The following is a 17,559-nucleotide window of genomic DNA, read 5'->3' on the forward strand; positions in this document are numbered from 1 at the left end:
TGGAGACAGTTTCTGGTGGTGAGCACACTGCAGGGGCACAGAAGTCCAAACCTGCTGTGCACATGAAACATACCATGTTATAAGCCCACGTTACTGTACTTCAGTAAAAATAAATCTGTTGGGATTAACAGACACACAGTACTATATTTAAAGTAGATAACCAACAAGGACCTACGGGACAGCACAGGAAACTCTACTTAATCTTTTGTAATAATCTATAAGGGAAAAGATGGCATCACCGACTTGATGGACATGAGTTTGAGCAAGCTCCGGGAGTTGGTGATGGACAGGGAGGCCTGGCGTGCTGCAGTCCATGGCGTCACAAAGAGTCGGACACGACTGAGCGACTGAAGTGAAGTGATAATGGAAAAGACTGAAAAAATAGATAGATGTATGTATGACTGAAACAGTGCTGTACACCTGAAACTGACACATCGTAAATCCACCGTGGGTTTCCCTAGTGGCTCAGTGGTAAAGAATCCACCTGCCGATCAGGAGATGCGGGTTTGAACCCTGGGTTGGGAAGATCCCCTGGAGAAGGAAAGGGCTACCCACTGCAGTATTCTTGCCTGGGAAATTTCATGGACAGAGGAGTCTGGCAGGCTATAGTCTGTGGGGTCGCAGAGAGTCAGATGTGACTTAGTGACTAAACCACAATAAAAATCAACTATACTCCCCCAAACCATCACAATATTGCAATATTGTAAACTAATTATCCTCTAATTATTAAAAAAAAATGTCATGGAAAAACCCATCACAATATTGTAATTATCCTCTAATTTAAAAAAAATCAACTATATTCCAATTAAAAAGATAACAACAAAAATATATCTAAAAAATGTCTGTTCAAAGGGTAGATCTCTTTAAGAGAGAGAAAGGGCTGTGTTTGATCCATGTTTTAAAATTAATCGGTATCCCTCTAGAACAAAAGCAGCATGCCCAAGTTTATCCTTCAAGCTAAAGTGTGTCCTGCACACTTCTTTTGGAGCCTTGGTGCCTGCCTCAGTGAACATTAAGTTTCTAGCGTCCATCCTTAGCAAAGGGACAAAGTCAAGGCTTACTTGCCTCACAATACTTGCAGTGACAATGGCCGCCTGGGGCTGCCCTGTGCTGGGCACCCAAGCCCAGTGTCTCTGTGAAGCTGGCCCTGAAATTGCCCCATTTATGAAAGGAAATTGACATTTTGAGAATTTAAATATTATTCTCATCGTTAGCCAGCAAGTGCCTGACCTAAACTTGTGCAGGCCGAGGCTGGGGCTACTGTACTGCACTGGCTCAAAATGCCTGCAGAGCAGAAGATGGAAGATATTTAAGTAGGCTGTGCCAGGAAGTACAGTGAGCACTGGACACCCCTTCCCTTAATTGATCCTTAAAAATCTCTTAGACACACATGGCATTAGCTCGCTAGGGCAGCCACAACAGAGCATCACGAGAAGCCCAGGATCACAGTGCTGGCGCCTTCTGAGGCCCCTGTCTTTGATGGTCCCTCTGTGTGCGCCCGACCAGCTCTTCATGCAGGACACCAGTCATGTGGGATTAGGGTCCCGCCCAGTGACCTCACTTTATGTTAATCAGCCTTTTAAAGACCATGTCTTCAGACACAGTCCCATTCTGAGGTCCTGGGGTTGCAACTTCAATGTGTAAGTAAGGAGGTACACAGTTCAGCCCCTAATGTTCATTGTGAGCCCATTTCACTGATGAGGAAACTGAGGCTTGAAACGCTTCCGCAGACTTTCCAAAACCCACACAGTCAGTAATAAGCAGCAGAGTTACTCCAAACAAGAGTAAGGCATCTGACCAGCCCTCTGGTATCTGAAAAGTGGCAGGCAGCTCAAGGGTCTGCCCTGATGGCCCACTCTGGGCAAGTCCCTGCTGGGGGTCCCGGGAGGATCCCAGCGCAGTACAGACTAGCCCTTCCCAGGTGAGTGTTCCCGGTGCCAAGGGAGGATCAGAGAGCAGAACCTCCTCCTGCAACACACAGCAGAGGCCATAGCGACACCTGCTCCTCACCCCGCGGGCTCTTCCCTGCACTCGCTGGACACAGGCAGCTGAGCCTGGCGGAGCGCGGCAGCCCGCTGGCCAAGGAGGCTGCCGCCAGCTGCTCGCCCTGCGGTGTTACCCACCTTCCTTTCCCACTGGGCCCATCGCCTGGCACTAATCCCGCAGGCAGTCTCCCTGCGTGGACCCGAAGCCCCACAGTCCCGAGCAGGTGCACGGGGCTGGAGGCTTGGTCACGTGGGCACCATGCATCCTGCAGCCTCCTCTCCCGTCCAGTGTGTCCCAGACCGGCGGCTGGCACCGGCTCAGCTGATTAGGTCTGCGTGCGCATGTGCGGCCCCTGGGTCCTGCGGCAGCCCTAGGCCGTTCTCGCTCCGCTGATCTGCGCTCACTTCGCCCCGAGCAGCCAACCGGCTGAAACAGCTTTGCCTCACGACTGGCTCCATCAGCCCGTCTTTAAGCACCTAGTATGTGCCAACAGCAACACCACCGACAAGAAGCAGGCACGTTAGCTGCCTTGTTGCTGTAAGGGATCAAAATGGCCTTAGAGTAGGATCCCTGAAGATCTTGGGGTTTTTTTTAGCATTAACCATCAGCAAGAGAAACCAATTCTAACTTACAGTTCCCTGAAAATAAAAGTGAATACGGGCAGCAAGGTAAGATTCCCTGGAGAGTCCCGTCAGGATCCAAAGAAGGAAGTTTAGAAAAAGAGCTTATAGAGATACATGAAAATTACCACTAGGGAGGAGACGTGGCTAAGTTTCCTGAAGACTGGATTTCTCCAGAGAAACAGAACCAATAGGGTGTGTGTGTGTGTGTGTGTGTGTGTACATAAAGAAAGAAGAAACTAAAGTCGCTCAGTCATGTCCAGCTCTTTGCGACCCCATGGACTGTAGCCTACCAGGCTCCTCCATCCATGGGATTTTCCAGGCAAAAGTTCTGGAGTGGGGTGCCATTTCTTTCTCCAGGGGATCTTCTGGACCCAGGGATCGAACCCAGGTCTCCCACATTGTAGGCAGATATTTACCATCTGAGCCAGCAGGGACAGAATCCAAACGTGTGTATACATATACATATACTATACATATACATATATGGAGAGAGAGATTGGTTCCTTTTTTTTTTTTGGCTGTGTTGGGTCTTAGTTTTGGCATGCAGGCTTAATTGTCCCCATGGCATGTGGGATCTTAGTTCTCTGACCAGGGATTGAACCCATGTCCGTTGCATTGGAAGACAGATTCTTAACTACTGGACAATATAAGAAGTCCCAAGATTGGTTATTTTTAGGAATTTAGGGAGTTGGCTCATTTGCTTGTGGGGGCTTGCTAATCTTAAATCTGCAGAGTAGGATTGTGCAGGCCAGCAGGCTGGAAACCCAGGGAAAAGGCCATCTGGAGGTAGAATTCCGTCTTCCTTTGGGGAGGTTGGTCTCTTTTCTCTTAAAGCCTTCGACTGATTAGACAAAGCCCCCCCACACTAAGGGAAGGTAATATGCTTTTACTCATAAGTCTACTGACTTAAATGTTAATCACATTAAAAAGCGCCAGTCCTTCCCAGCAACATCTAGGAGACCAAACGCTGGTACCATGGGCCAGCTGCATTGCCACAAAATCAACCATGACAGGCGATAGAGGTGACTGGTAAAGTATTCGGTGAGGTGAATATTCTGAATTTACTAATACCACTCTCCTCCTCTCCCCTTTTCCCATCTTTCTACCTGAAATGTTTGCTACAATTTTGAATCATGAAATCCAGACCATTCCTGGGAGAAAACAGAAAAGCCATCAGATTCCTGAGCTTCTTACCTCCAAATGTTTTATACGGAAGACAGAAAGAGACTTCTCTCCTACATAAGCCACCATGACTTGGGTTTTCTGTCACGCACAACCGAGATGAGCTCAAGTGAACACAGGACAAATTCCTCTTCTGTCTTCTCTTTTTATTACTCCTAACAGTTTTGCTAGGAGCATCCCCCTAAAACTGCAGCCAATTAGGAAGAAACAGGAGCTGATCTTACCTATTTATTTATTTGGCCATGTGTGTGGCTTGTGGGATTCCTGACCAGGAATCAAAGCCACATCCCCTCAAGTGGAAGCATGGAGTCTTAACCCCTGGGCTGCCAGGGAAGTCTCTGATCCATCTTAAGAGACCTGATAAATGTATGTTGATTTCCAGATGTAGCAAATAAGCGAGCTGCTAAGTCAGGTCCCCCTGAGTCAAACCTGATCCACTTCTTATTTCATAAATAAAGTTTTACTGGAACACAGCTGAGCCCATTCACTCACACGTTGTCTAATGAATGCTTTTGTACTATAGTGGTAGAGTTGAACTTGTGACAAAGGCCATGTGACCTGTAAGGTAGAACATTATTATCTGATGCTTTGCAGAAAAAGCTTGCAGACCCCAGGTCTAGAGTGATCCTGTTACTTGTCAATTGCAGTTATGTGCCCTCACTCAGAATCAGAAAATCAATAGAAAAAAAGCTGCATCCAAGTAGACCATTCCTCTGATTCCCTAAAAGGAAAGGCCATGGGAAAAAAATCCTAACAGCCCCCTGTTAGGATTGCCATCAGCCTCCTGTCTTCACAGGAAGGCAAAGTTTCCACACAGCCCTCCTCTCGCACTGCCGTCAGAGTGTCTCATTTCCCGTAGGGAGACCGAGACTTGACCTGTGACCCGCCACTCACCCTCGCCGTGTACACCCTGACAGCGTCCTCTCCAAAGGCCACAGCAGACCCACGGAATGGAGTTCATTGCCCTGGAAGCGGGAATCTCCTGTGGATCTGGGAATACCGACAGCATTCAAATGGTTTGCAAAATCCATACCTCCATCACCTAGAGTTTGATACTGCTTGTTTGGACAAGTGAATATGGTGTATTCAAAGGAATTCAATGACAAGTTTCATTTGAGTGATTTTCATCTTTCCCTAAAAGATGCTTCCTGCACTGATCATAAACCTTTACAAGGTAAGATAATGCTACCCACTCTCCCTGGAGATGAGGCCACAGGACACCTGGCCTGAGCCAGTGTGTCCAGCTGTTGGAGAAGCCTCCGGCCCCGTGTTTACAGATATGTTACTGTGTGCTAAGTGCTTTCCATGTAAGTCAGGAAATCTGCTTCCATAGCCTCAGAGCATAATAGGAGATGCAAACTTGTAGCAAATGCATGTCTTCTGGTCCTGCCTTAGGAAGCACTCCCTGGTGGCTCTGACAGTAAAGAGCCAGCCTGCAGTGCCGGAGACCCAGGTTCCATCCCTGGGTTGGAAGATCCTCTGGAGAAGGAAATGGCAACCCACTCCAGTATTCTGGCCTGGAGAATTCCATGGACAGAGGAGCCTGGCGGACTACAGTCTGTGGGGTTGCAAAAAATTGGACACGACTAAGTGACTGACACTTTCACTTTCTTTCTCTTAGGAATCACAAGGAGAAAGAGGAGGTGGTGGAGGTAGCGAGGGGGTTTGGAGGCAACCTGGGTGCCCATCCTCGCGGAGGGCCGTGCAGGATGCTCTGGACACATGCCAGTCAATACTAAGCAGTGATGAGCAGCAAGGTCATGTGCATACAGAGCAGCATGGATGGATTACAAACCCAGTGCTCAGGGCAAAAGCTAAGAAATAGAAATGCATACTGACACACGTACACATATGTGTATACTTACGTTTACATAAATAATGTACACAAAACGCATACGCATATATCCATAACCTTTTAACAAATGAAAAGTGCATTCCTACAAAGATACGTGTTTGGCAAAAATACAAACTGAAAGCTACCCAGCGGACGTGATATAATGTTTGCTGGTGGTGGGAGGGAAAGGGGGCTAGATTCTGATCTGGGAGGGAGGAGCATGGAGGGAGGAAGAGAGGCAGGGAGGAGTGTGAGGCAAAGGAAGGAGGAAGGCAGAGGGGGGCTTTGCTTGGACCACGGATGATCACGTGATGTCAGCTCTACCTCTGCAAACCTCAGCTTCCTCTCCTGCAAGTAGGGTAGAGAAAAGTCCAAATAAAATGAATGGAGAGGGATTTGCCTGGTGGTCCAGTGGGTAAGAATCGTCTGCCAGTGCAGGAGACGTGGATTTGATCCCTGGTCCGGGAAGATCCCACGTGCCCCGCAACAACTCAGCCCCTGGGCCACAGCTACTGAGCCCGTGCTCTGCAGCAAGAGAGTGACTCCTGCTTGCTGCAACTAGAGAAAGCCCGAGAGCAGCACCAAAGTCCCAGCGCAGCCTTAGATAAATAAATATTTAAAAAAAAAAAAAGGGAACGGGTTGCTATTCCCTTCTTCAGGGGATCTTCCCAACCCACGGATGGAACCCGGGTCTCCCGCACTGCAGGCTGACTCTTTATTGTTTGAGCCGCTGGAGAATGCTTTCTAAGGCAGGACCAAGACAGGCATTGAGAGCCCTCGGGAGCCCTGCGTGGTCACTTGTACCATCTTAATTAACCCTCCCAACAGTCCTAGGAAATAACTAATTCTTAATTTATAGATAAGGAAAAGGGGGATTCTGAGAGACTGGACCACTTGCCCGAGATCACAAAGGCAGTGGTTTGAAGGATGGGCCTGGCATGGGTCCACGTGTAAGTCCAACTGTCCACTCTGTGTAGACCCATCACACTCCCTGAACTAGGTGTCCCCTGGTATGAATACCTGCCAGCTGGGAAATTCTATTGGGTGAGTCCAGGTAGATATTCCAAGGCAGATAATCAAATCTGTGAAAATTGCCACTGTGCAAAAAAGTCTGAAACCGTCTCCCCCACACCTGGTCACACTCCGGGCTGTTCAGTAACAGCCTCGTCTCAACCGTCAGGGGGACCAGATGCAACACAAACTGTGTGGCATTTTGAAAGCCTCATTTAAAAATGTGTTTGTTCCATGCCGAAGTAGCTCAATTCCACTCCATTGCTGTCTTTCGCATCTCCCCCTGACCCTTCTTGTATCTTGAAACCTGGCTGAAGAGCACGGGCAATGTGGCACCCAGGCAGGTGGGCCTCCTGAGCTGGCCAGTCACAGCTGGGCACTGCCCGCTTCTCCCTGGGAGCCTCACGCTGCTGGGATGACCTTGGCAACAGCAGCCCAACAGATGTCTTGGTGACGGTCTCTAATGGCCCCGGGTTGAAATTTCCAGGGCTGTTCACAAGGCCCGTGGTGAACGAGCTCTCATGCTAGTTGGGTAACAGCAGGCGTGGTGGGGAGTCAGGTCTTCCCGCTGTCGCATTGTGGTCAGTGGTGCCTCTGGATGGACATCTTCAAAGGAGCCCCTGGGCCATGCTCCAGGCATGCGCACCACCTCCTCTCTGGGTTCCCAGGACCTCTGCTCAGCCCCTGCCATCTGGCCCACGTGTGGTTACCTAGCACCAGAACCAGGGTCAGAAAGAGCTCTCATACCCACGTAGGAAGGTACATCTTATATAACAAGTTCCTCCAAGCCTCTGAATTCTCCTGCTTCATTTTCAACACCAAATAAATAAGTAAACAGACTCCTGCAGACAATTCCCAGAGGAGGATCCGTCTGTGAAACCACTGTTGTCCAGCTTTGCAGAACACATTCGACTTGGCTTTGGGGATGAGTTTAAGTGACAGTGTGAATGACCCCCAAATGGGCCACGTCACACTGGAGATGCATATAAGCCACGTCGATTATGCTTGGCAACTCCTCTTGGAAGCTAATACTGAAGCAAGGACATGAACAGAGGAAGCTCAAAGAAAGCATGTCGTCCACCAAAGAAGGAGCACTAGAATTTCCCCCAACCCTCCAATCCGATGAGCTCCTACTCATCCTTCAATGCCCAGTTCAAATGCCACCTCCTCCCTCCTCCCTAGATTTCATCTCTTGCCTGACTGCTCTCCCATCACAGCTTTTATGTCCCATGCTTGTGTGAAGTCTTGTTCATCACGGCATCACGGCCCACTTCCCCGTCTGGTCTCCTTGCCCCATTGTGGGTTTCTCCAGGGCAAAGCCTGGGAAGAATGAAGAGCTACATATCAGTTAGAGGAATGAGCTTCAAGGTCAGAATAATTTCTTGTGCGCAAATCCCAGGTCTGTTTCACTTGCTGGCCATATGTAAGCTGCCGATTCCAGGTTCCGGCTGTTGAATGAACACACAGTAGACGGCTCACAGCACATGGCCAGGACTAAATGAGTTCAATTATTAAACCAGCGGACAGAGCAGGGGCTCCATCAGAGGCTCTCCTCATTGCTGGACTGAGGTCACCTTAAGGACATGTCTGCTTCTTCTTACGCCCAGTGCTCAGCACACAGAAAGCAACAGAAACATGGGTATTTCAGGGAGAGAACTTCAGAAAAACTTGAGAGTCACTGCCACTGAAATTCAGAGGACGTCTTTCTTCACCTAAGCACCAGGAGAGTTCGGAACCTGATCATTCATTCGAGGCAACTTGTTCCCAGCAAGGACGTTCAGACAGTCACCACACACAGAGCTCCTCCTGGAGCCTTACAGGCTAGTGTGGCCACAGTGAGCGGATCACTGAGAGGTGGAAACACGGATTTGGGCAGCCCTGGGAGGATGGAGCAGCATCCACGGGAGGAGACGTGGGTTGGGATGGCGCCAAGGTGATGAGGTTGAAGCCAAGGCTTCCTGAGAACTTGGGGCTCCAGCCCACCTACCCTCATTTCAGCACCCAGCCAGAACCCTGTCCCCAAGACGGAGCTGCACATCATTGAAACAAAGGCTCCCCAGCTTAAGACAGAGGATCACCACGTCCCTCACTGCAGATGAACACTTGGTAAAGGATAAAGATGAAAGGGGGAAGACAATGACTACTAAAGAGAAAAAAGAAATCTTGCATTTTCGAAATCAACAATAAAACACACAAGGAAGATATATTTCCTCAATTCATCAGACAAGCATGTGCCTTATTATGTCTTTTTAAGTTTCTTTTGCTGAGCATTAAAAGTAAAAGTCCTTAAGAATTGGAGCTCGGCCTATCAAATAATAAGAAGAGCTGCCGTTGAGTACTGAATGTGAGTCTGACTCTCCACCAGCCCCCACAGGAAACAGGAAAGATGACTACTTGTTGGGGAACACAGAAACAGCCACATGAAGATAACTGCAAGGTTTGTGCAACGAAATTAATTCTATCACTGTGTCAACCAGCAATTCAAAGAGAAAGACCAATAAAACAGAAAATACAAGTGCAGACAGTTCTTAGGATGGGTATTATTTTGTGAAACTTTTGTGAAATGGGGTCAATGGTGAAATATGAAGAAACCAGTCTTCTAAGATCTCTAAGAGAAACTGTCCCTGTGCGTGGGCCTGTTTTCCCTTATTCCAAAGCTTTCTCTCCCTTTCCGAGAATTCTCGAACCCGTAACTTCTCCCAGAAGCTCTCAGGAGCACACCAGAGTCAGCTCCTTAAGCAGGCTCAGGTTCCAACACTAGGAACTTCCCCTTTCCAACATAAGTTCAGTTCAGTTCAGTCGCTCAGTTGTGTCTAACTCTTTGTGACCCCGTGGACTGCAGCACGCCAGGCCTCCCTGTCCATCACCAACTCCGGGAGCTTACCCAAACTCATGTCCATTGAGTTGGTGATGCCATCCAACTGTCTCATCCTCTGTCGTCCCCTTCTCCTCCCTCTGTCAATCTACCCACTTATAAAATGGGCCACTACGCCAAAGCAACTGAAGGGCCTGCGTGCGATGGAGAAAAAGCTCGCCTGAATGAATTAATGATGTCTCCTACATCTGAGATACTCAGGTGAACTCTGGTATAGAAAGATCACCCTTGGGATGAATGTAGAACTCCAGGAAACTAGCTGAGTTTGAGCCACATCTCAGAGAGGATAGAAGACTGAAACCTACAAGACGATGGGTGATTTCTCACAGCCCATTCTGAGTAGGATGACAGGTGGGAAACAGCACAGGCGATACAGTAACATTCATAGGAGACCAGAAATGCTCCGGTTTTAAAGTATTTTCCTCATCAAGACTTCAAAATCACAACTGTGCTTTTATCTTTTGTGGTTGCTATCATTCATAAGCCTATTGATAACAGAGTCAATTGACACAGATGAAAGACACCCCATTTCTCTATATCAACTGTAATTGAGAATCTGTCAATGGATCAAATGAACAGACCCACTGCCCTCAGAATTACTAACTTGAAGAAACCCAGGAAGATCATTTCTAGATTCAGGCTACATTCTTCCCTGACTCTTTTCATCAGCTTTCAGAAACTGTCCTCATCCTTCAAATGAAATAAGTTCTTCTGACGAGCACAGACTCTTGCCATACCTCTAAAAGGGAGTGGAGCCAACATGCTCACTGATTCAGGAGAATTAAGGATGGAGCATGCTTTCCTTCTCTTGGGGTTTTATGGTTTAATAGAAAATACTTGTATGTCCATGTCCATCATTGGGCTCATTCTGGATAGAACTTTCCCTTTAAGCATCCCGCTTAAGATGAGACAGGAGCCAAGGCATGGGTGGCTGGCCCAGGGTCTGTGGCCTGACCCAAGGACACCAATCTGTAGCCATGTAACTCATGTTACATGTTGCAAGCCAATCTGATTCTCCCTCTCAGGAACCTGAATTCATGCAAACTCAGACGCCTCCTTTTCAAGCCCAGGTTGGTTTCCAATTTAGCATTTGGTGATAGTGATGAGCAAGCCGAAGATTCCCAGTACAGACTAATACCAAAGGATGCCCCAGGCTAGTCAACACCCCAGGGACCCTCCCCTCCTGGGGCTCAGATGGAATTCACACAGGATGTTTTTTAGAGGAGGAACAACTGCAAACTAGTTCAGGTTCCCAAAGCCCAACATCATTTGTCAACTTGCTGAGAGCTTTTATTCCATTCCACACAAGAGATTATTACTGGAAAGTCCTGATTGGTCACCATTTTTTGTCTCTCTCATTTAATTTCTATACATCTATTAAGCATCTACGATATACCAGGTCTTATTGAGCTACACTACTGGAGAAGACTCTTGAGAGTCCCTGGGACTGCAAGGAGATCAAACCAGTCAATCCTAAAGGAAATCAACCCCGAATATTCATTGGAAGAACCGATGCTGAAGCTGAAGCTCCAATACTTTGGCCACTTGATGTGAAGAGCCAATTCATTGGAAAAGACTCTGATGCTGGGAAAGATTGAGGGCAAGAGGAGAAAGGGGCGACAGAGGATGGAGATAGTTGGGTGGCATCACTGACTCAATGGATTTGAGTTTGAGCAGACTCCAGGAGATAGTGAAGGACAGGGAAGCCTACAGGAGTCCATGCCACAGCCCAGAGGAATACAAAGAGTCAGACACAGCTTAGCGACTAAACAACACCAACAAAGGGAGATACTGGGGAAACACAGGTACAGAAAATACAACCTCGGCTTCAAAGGTCACCCAGTCTGGTGAGAAGGCAGACAAACAAGCCGTATCTCCAGATGAACGTGAAGGCACGTGTGTGCAGGGCTAAAGCAAAGGACCCGTGGTTCTCAAAGGCTTTTCTTATAGGACATCCCGCTGGAATGACAGGGGGCCAGGTGGACTAGTGTGGACAGGACTGAGCGGTGGGCTGCCAGTACAGTTGAATGGTGACGATGTGCAAGAAGGTCCTTCGAGGGGCTGCAGGAGATCTAGAGCACTGGGGTGAGGTGTGGGTGAGGAGGGGGTGAGGCTCGGATTATGAGGATCCTGTTTATTAAGGGGACAAGCTCTCCCCTGCAGACAACGAAAAAAAGTGTAGGCAATAAAATGCCATAGGCATATTTGCCATTTAGAAAGGTCTCTTCAGCATGTGGAAAATGAACTGGGACAGCAGTTTAGGAGGTTTTTGGAGTCGTCCACGTGAGAAAGAAGTGCCTGAAGTAAAGCGGTGGGATGGATACAAAAGAGAAATTAAAATTGCGTATCAGCATCAACTTGAAAGAGCACATTGAGCGATTAAGAGCGAATCCATTTCCTTTGGATAAATTCAGGTGCAACAACACAAATAATCTTCTGCAAGGCCCAGCACAAGGCACCGTCCACGTGGGAAACAGTCGCCTCTCGTGTCCCCTTTTATCCGAACTTTTCCCTGGCGCTGCCCTGTGCCACGTGGAACTTCCAAATAAGCACGTCTGCAGTGATGGGGACACATCGTAATGACCACACCTCATTCATTTTTCAACGTCCCCTCCATCTGGTCATTCTACCAAGCGCTGGATTTTACCCAACCATTGTATTTCAACCTGAGGGCTCCTTGGTCCCTTATTTTGATTAATCTGGTCAGGGTGGCTGAAGGAACAAGAAAAGCTTATATGCATAGGACGGACACTTGTGTCCCCCGCAAATTCACACTGTTAACACCTAAGTCCCACACGGAAACTCACATTACCATATGTAACATAGATAGCAACGGGAACTTGCTGTCTGGCCCCGCAAACTCAAACAGGGGCCCTGTATCAACCTAGAGGGGTGGGGTGGGCAGGGGGATGGGAGGGGGTTCAAAAGGGAGGGGATATATGTATACCTGTGGCTGATTCATGTTGAGGTTTGACAGAAGACAACAAAATTCTGTAAAGCAATTATCCTTCAATAAAAAATAAATAAATTTAAAAAACTGATAAAACAAAGCAAAGAAAAACCCTAAGTCCAACATGCTAGCATTTGGAGGTGGGGCCTTTCGGAGGTGATGAGGTCATGAGGGTAGAGCCTTGTGAGTGGGATTAGTGCCGTCTTACAAGACTTCCTGGGGCCCCTTCCATCACCTGAGGACACAGCAAGAAACCTCCATCTAGGAACCTCCGGGAAGCTGGCCCCCACCAGACACAGAGTCTGCCAGAGCCTTGATCGGGACTTCCCATTTCCAGAACTTTGAGAAGTACATTTCTCTTGTTTATTCACTACCCAGTCCATGGTATTTTTGTTACAGCGGTCTGAATGGACTGAGTACACAATTCACCCTGTGTTCTATGAACTCTGGATGAGGAGGGATTACTGGGAAAAATAAAGACCTACAATCTCAACGTCAAGGATGCTCTCTGGAGTCACATAAGACAGGGGTCCCCAACTTCCAAGCTGCAGACCAGTACCTCTGGTCAGATCAGCGGTGGCGTTAGATTGAAGTGGACGATAAGTGCCATGTGCTTAAATCATCCTGAAACCACCCCCCCATCCCTGGTCCATAGAAAAACTGCCTTCCATGAAATCGGTCCCTGGGGCCAAAAAGGTTGGGGACCACTGGCTTAGGAATATGGTGACCACTGGCTTAGGAATATGGTGACCACTGTGTCAGCATAGAGTCTGCTCCCTGCCCAGCTGTGTGTGTCTGGGTGAGTCACGGCCACCTTCCGGCCACGGCACCCCAGCCTGGGCGCCAGGGGACAGGGGGCTCTCGCCTTGCTCACTGCCACACCCAGTACAAGCATACAGTAGGCGCTCCCTAAATGTCGTGGCCCTTGAGACAGTGAGAGGACTGAGCCAGCTCGAGGGGGCACAGCGCCTCTGACTTGCACTGTGAATCGGGTACGGTTGGTGTCCTGCGAGCCACTGGTCCACAGATGGAACCCAGACTACAGGAAGGACTCTGTCGTCGGCTTGGTGACCTTTCGCCTGTGTTTACAACACGTTCCACACAGAGAGCTTCATCCCACAGGAGCCAGGAGCTGGGACTCAGTGTCTAGATGATTTATGAAGTCTATGAAATATTTTCCGGCCTTGGTTGATGACAGCATTTTATTTGTCACCGGATATTGTTACTGTAACCCATCTCGCCCTGCTTCTTCGTCACCAGGCTCCGCTTTCCCACGTGGTGTGTTTTCTTCCTCCTTCCATCAGCTTCCATTTAGCATCATCTTCTTCCCTGAAATGCCTTTTTTTTTTTCCTGCCACTCGACAAGCCTCCCTCTTCAGATGGGTCTGCGCTCTTGACACCGTGTATTCATTGAACAAGTACAAAGAGAGAGAGACAAGAGCTTGTCAGTCTCAAAGGGGCAGAGCCCGGGACACTGTGCTAATTTTAAAAATCAATCTTTCCTGAAACTTGCATCTGTATCACTCACTAGCCCATGATTTTCATGTTTCGTAACTCTCCCTGTCATTTCACTCTACCTGCAACCAGATTTCTTCGAGTGTCCATTAGAATGCCAACTCAAAAAGGGCATTAAGTTGAAATCTGCTTTATTCACCGGCACAAGTGCTTCAGTGTTTGCCACATAGCAGGTGCTGAATAAATGCCTGTTGAAACATTCACTGTTACAGAGGCTTTCTTCCCTGCCATTTGCAGGGAGTAAAACTTGGAGGGATTCATCATATAGATGAAATCGCTTTTGACAAATCATGCCTTCCATGCAGAGAACAACTTATACCTTTACACAGGATCTCATCACCATTCAAACCTGCCTTAAGGAGTGGTCAAGGCATACACCGTCTCCTCCCTAGAGAGGAAGAGCTGCTGAAGGCTGCACGTGCCCAGGGAGGTGGCATGCCAGGTCTCAGGTCCCTCAGTGAGGTCGAGCCACCCCCGGGTGGCTCTGAGTCCTCTGCATGTGTCTGTGATCCCTACAATGGAAACACGGCTGGTGCATCTTGGTGGGGGGATGCGGAATCCCTGGCTTTGCCCAGCCAGGTGGGCAGAGTGGCACCAAGTCCCACGTCCAGTTCACCTGCCTGCATGTCGTCTCTTCCCAGGTCTTGCCCCATGCCTGCCCGCCACCCCAGCGTACACCCCTTCCTCACCTCTGGGCGGAAGGTTCACACAGCAAAGCTCGGTTGCCGGACTGCACAGAGTAAGAGCAATGGATGCACCACACCCTTGTTAAGTCTCCGGATCCAGCAAACTAATCCCGGCTCCAAAGACCACGAGCTGGAGGTGGGGGCGGGGCGGGCGCATGGCCAGGAGGAGGACCAGCTCTTCTCAGACGCACAGTGGCCGAGGGCACTAGTGAGGCCCGTCACGCTCCTGTGCATGACCGTGGCTCTGCCCATTTCACCAGACTCACTTTCCAGAGGAGAAAGTCTCTATGAGGTCGGGGCCAAGTCCTCTAGAACTATTCCGACTCCTTCGAGATGGACCCCACACCTTCACCTTTAATATTCTCGGTCTCCTGGAAATAGAAAGAGTGGGGACGGCTCTGGACAAGGTTCCTTACAGAATGCAGGGCCTGACCCGCCTTTCCTGTTCACCGCGCAGTTCGCTTTTCCTGCTCTGCCAGACGCTGCCGTTTAATTAGGGAAGGCAGCAAATGACAAGAGACCCTGCTGCCAGCCCTTCAGGGGGTCTGGTTCCAGAAGCGTGGCCGGGCCGCTGGTCTGAGCCAGCCACGCAGATGGACCCGGAGGGGAAGCAGATGATGCTCAGGGTCCCTCTGCTCCTGCCAGCTCCTGTCTCCTCCTCAGTCCCCTGCTTATTCTTTTGTCTTCCCTTGTGGACGGAATTCTTGGAGAATAAGTGATGACAGCAGAGGATAGGTCCCCGTGATATGTGTCCAGTGTCATAACAACATCACACTGACCTAAAACAGATGACATAAACCATTAACTCGGGAGGCCTTTTATACTAAGTAGGATCAAACCAGTCCATCCAAAAGGAAATCAACCCTGAATGTTAATTGGAAGGACTGATGTTGAAGCTGAAGCTCTAATCCTCTGGCCACCTAATGTGAAGAGCCGACTCACTGGAAAAGATCCTGATGCTGGGAAAGATTGAAGGCGGGAAGAGAAGGGGACAACAGAGGATGAGATGGTTAGATGGCATCACCGACTCAATGGACATGAGTTTGAGCAGGGTCCAGGAGATAGTGATGTACAGGGAGGCCTGGCGTGCTGCAGTGCATGGGGTCACAAAGAGTTGGACACCACTGAGTGACTGAACAGCAACAAGACAACAGGTCCAGCCATCAGGGAGAGCAAGCGGACAGTGGCCTCAGAGAGGCCAGGGGGCATCAGGAGAGGAGAGCTGCCTCTGGATGGTCCCCAAGGCCACAGCGACTTTCCACCAGGAAGGCACAGATGGCCTCGGGGGAGGGACAGTGTCATGAGAGGGAGAGCTAGCAGACAGTGGCCTCAGAGAGGCCAGGGGGCATCAGGAGAGGAGAGCTGCCTCTGGATGGTCCCCAAGGCCACAGCGACTTTCCACCAGGAAAGCACAGATGGCCTCAGGGGAGGGACAGTGCCATGAGAGGGCTGGGCTTGAAGGTGACCTGGTGGCTGACCCTGGATATTTGGGGAGCCTTGCCTTAAAATTCAGGTCTTGTCCGTAACTTCCTTGCCTGGAAGAGAACGTCCTTTTCCAAGTCACTTGATAGACAGAGGCCATCTCCTTGCAAGGCCATCGGACGACCTGCTGCCTACCTCTACTGCAGTGTCTAGTCTACCTCCCGTAATGGTCTGAGGCACGGTGACCGGCACGGTCCCAAGGACCCCGAGGCTCAGTCTCTGTCCCGAATATGCAGCCAAGGGATTAAGCATCATAAACCATTTTCCTCATGGCTGCTTCGAGGCATGAAGGATAAAATTGGCCCAGGCTGTTGATGAAGCTGGAGACAGCCTGGGGACCTGGGCCGGGGGACCCCTTCCTCTTTTCCTCATCACTAGACAAAACTGTCTCCCGTCTCAGTGACTCCTCCTGCCCTTTCTGTAAAATGTAAGGACTCTTTTTCAGTTCAACGGTCTTGGAAAATTGAATCCTTTCTTTTCTAACCTGCGGCATACAACCTATGAAATATTTAGCACACTGATCAAGAGCAGATATATTTGAAAACCATATGGAGGAATTAGCTATATTTTTTTCGAGGTGTATTTCTGTATGACAGGGAATAACCGGTGACAAATGGCTCTTGAGAATGGAAGGATAAATGGGTTTACGAAAGTAGAGCCCACATCTTTCTTCTCACCAATCTGTCAGAATGAAAAACATGCCAGAGTTTTCCTGCAAAACAGTTAAATTGTTATCTCCTTACACACTTTGCCTTTTCTATATTCTAAACACACCAGTGCTCTGCATATGTTTCATAAACACACGGCAGGAATAATCAGGCTTAAAATGAAACGAAGAGCACCGCGGCATTGTGATGCCAAGGCTTTTTCTCATGAAAAATAGAAGAACCTACGAGGCATCTCAAAAATTATAATATTCACTGTGCTGCCATCTCTTCGCTTTTTAAAAGCACTTCCTCACGAAGAGTTACTATAGCTGTGTTTTAAACACACAGACACACGTATACACGGACATACCTTGGAGATACTGTGCGTGTGGTACCAGACTACCACAATAATGTGAATATTGCAATAAAGCAAGCTCTATGGAACTGTTGGTTTCCCAGCGCACATGAAAGTTCTGTTTACGCTCTACTGTGGTCTAGTAAGTGTGCAGCAGAGGGTTTCTCAGGCGGCACAGTAGTAAAGAATCCACATGCCAATGCAGGAGACGCAAAAGATGGGGTTCGATCCCTGGGTTGGGAAGATCCCCTGGAGGAGGAAATGGCAACCCATGCCACAGAGGAGCCTGGCGGGCTACAGTCCATGGGGTCACAAAGAGCTGGACATGGCTAAGCGACTGAGCACACACACACACACATTGTGTGCAACAGCATTATATCTAAATAAACAACACACATACCTTAATTTTAAAA

General features: G+C 48.8%; 1 protein-coding gene and 1 long non-coding RNA gene across 6 annotated transcripts in view; both read right to left on the minus strand.

Annotated features, from left to right (window-relative positions):
* The window catches only part of DPP6 (dipeptidyl peptidase like 6), an 801,122-nt gene that overhangs the window by 543,072 nt on the left and 240,491 nt on the right, over positions 1-17,559 (minus strand). The window lies entirely within an intron of this gene.
* Positions 13,684-17,559, minus strand: part of LOC147373403 (uncharacterized) — a 64,111-nt gene continuing 60,235 nt past the window's right edge. For both annotated transcript variants that reach the window (XR_015161868.1, XR_015161869.1), the window contains 2 exons: positions 14,666-15,033; positions 13,684-13,853 (listed from right to left, as the gene is read on the minus strand). This is a non-coding gene — a long non-coding RNA (uncharacterized LOC147373403). The remainder of the gene's footprint in view (positions 13,854-14,665; positions 15,034-17,559) is intronic.

This window comes from Bos grunniens, chromosome 4 (genome assembly GCF_055505025.1).
Source record: "Bos grunniens cultivar Pamir isolate PY7600 chromosome 4, Bosgru_T2T1.0, whole genome shotgun sequence".
NCBI lineage: Eukaryota > Metazoa > Chordata > Mammalia > Artiodactyla > Bovidae > Bos > Bos grunniens.